Genomic DNA, 2,421 nt, shown 5'->3' with positions numbered 1-2,421 from the left:
AGCAGGAATAAACCATTCACTCTTTGATCTCCTCATGAAGTACCAACGAAGAAATGAGGAAGATAGGAGATAAACAGAGAAATCAGAAGGAATAATAGCCTCCAATACTGATCTTCACCATGTGACATATTGCACTAGATATTTTATGTATTTTATCTGATCTAATCTTCACAACAACCTTAAGAAAACTGACAGATAAGGACACTAGGATCTAAGGAAATTCTGCTAGTTGTTGCCCAAGGCACACAGCAGGCAAGGAAAATGGGATTCGAACCCAGATCAGCCTAACTCCAAAACCCATCCTGTTTTCAGGTTAGCCACACTGTAAAGTCAGTGGTCACTTCTCTTACTTCTCTTGCTTTCCACCTAGAAGATCCATACGTCAGCCTGTTGTAATCACCAATAATGATAATAACACATTATGAACATCTATTGAGTCTTTATTCCATACAACACAGGACATCATATGCATTATTTCACTAAGTGCCAATAACAAAACTGACTTGAAAAACTGAAGCTCAGAAGGTGAGGGACCTGTCCAAGGTCACTCCACTACAAGCGGCAACACCAGAAATCCTAGTCCATCTGACACACAGCCCACACCTTTAAATCCATGCACTACGTAATCCCACAGTAAAGCCTCAATTCAACAGCCTCCAGCACCTTAAAAATCCTTAAATAATCAGATTGATTGCATGCTTTTTTATTTTACAAATAAAACTTCAAAAAATACATAGATAACAAAGACTTATTTTCTGTAATGCTACTCTAATGAATGTCTTGAGCTTGTTATACAATCATAATCACTTAAAACCTCTTTATCTCCTTTTACAGTATTCCGGAATGAGATTTGCTATTCGAATCATGACCCTCCATCAATACAAGAAATAATCAGTTATGATCACTTCACTGTACTGTTTCTGAAAGGGAGGAAGTAAAATCTACTAGAACTTAGAAGACATTTTAACAAGAGTTGTAATCAAAAGGAGTGTCACATCACTAAATCTCTGTAAGCTAGAAAATCCAATTAACTATAATACCCCATTTGCCAGCACTGTAGTTAATCTAAATTTTACTGATTGTCCATCAAAACCTTGAAATTACCTAAACATAAGGAATTTTTATATTAATGTCCTTGGTTTCTTACTGAGATTCAAATGCAATGAATTATTTAACACAAAACTGGAAGAGTTCCAACAGAGTCATTAGCATTAGTAAATATACAGTTAATGCCTTATAGAACAGGGCTTAATGGACTCCAGAACCCACCTCTGTGATAGTTTGGGTCAGGGACTGAAACATCCTCCTTAATAAAGCACAGCGACTCAACACCTTGCTTTCTCACACTCTTCTTGACTTCAAACTTCATTTGAATGCAGGGGCTCTTCATACACATTCCTAACTCCTAAGAGTAAAATTGCAAATATCCCATACACAAAATAAATAAAACCAGGGCTAAATATTGGTTTCACACCATAACTTCACAGTCATCTTGGGAAAGATTATGTATACCAATATGGAATTTTCAGTTAAAAAACAACAAAGAAAAGTAGGCTAAACATTTTTTTGACTTGAGGAAAGTTTGTGTATTTCACGATGCACTTATACAACGATTTTTAAATGAATGGATGGAAGGACAAGGACAATACTCATATGCACTCCAGGGTTGTATTTTAAGGAATTAAGCACCTTATGCTTAATTTCCATTAACACCTTCATTAACATGGATGACATGTTAAACAAGTGAAACAAAGGCTAGAGGCTCCTTAGGGACTCTGAGGGGTTATTTTGTACGATTTTCTTGCTGAAAGCAGTTACCTGTGTAAATGAAAGTTAAGATGTTAGAGAAGATAGCTACCGTCTTAAGGTTAAAAGGGGTTTTTATGGCCAACCCTAGAAATCTAACCACCCATTCCACGTGACACTGTTGTCACCCTGTTATAGTCCGTGACATGGATTTATTCTTAAATGTCCTAAACATTTCTCGGTCGGTTATCTGTCGGTCAATTGGTTGGCTGAGTTAAAGACAATAGCCTTGGTCTAGTAAATGGAAGAAGTTTGGGAGACTTATTTCTAAATGTTCAGACAAGTTCACGGCGCGAATTTCTCTGCAGCAATGGAAAGATTCAGAGGACTCGAGACTGAACGCCCAAATCTCGCTTTCGAGGACCCGAAGTACCGAACAAAAGGTCCCAAGGTATCTGTCCCACTTCTCTTTAGGTTGGATGTGTTAAACAATACCAAGGTACAAACTCAACATTTCACCAATTTCCAAAGCTAAATTACTGACCAAACACCCAATACCAAAGCCTTCGTGCAAAAAAATAGGTGACCCAGGCGGCCGCGCCGCCTGTCCCCGGCGGACGCGAAAGCGGGAGCGCTAGTGGCGAGGAGAGGGAACCCAAATTGTAGGCTTAAGAT

At 38.4% G+C, this 2,421-nt stretch overlaps 1 protein-coding gene across 2 annotated transcripts in view; it reads right to left on the bottom strand.

Moving 5' to 3' along the window:
* CDK14 (cyclin dependent kinase 14) overlaps nucleotides 1-2,421 on the bottom strand; it is a 593,024-nt gene that overhangs the window by 590,222 nt on the left and 381 nt on the right. The gene's annotated exons all lie outside the window — the stretch shown is intronic.

This window comes from Lipotes vexillifer, unplaced genomic scaffold (genome assembly GCF_000442215.2).
Source record: "Lipotes vexillifer unplaced genomic scaffold, Lipotes_vexillifer_v1.1 scaffold161, whole genome shotgun sequence".
NCBI lineage: Eukaryota > Metazoa > Chordata > Mammalia > Artiodactyla > Lipotidae > Lipotes > Lipotes vexillifer.
Note: the sequence above shows the minus strand (reverse complement) of the source record. Positions and strands in the feature narration are given on the sequence as shown.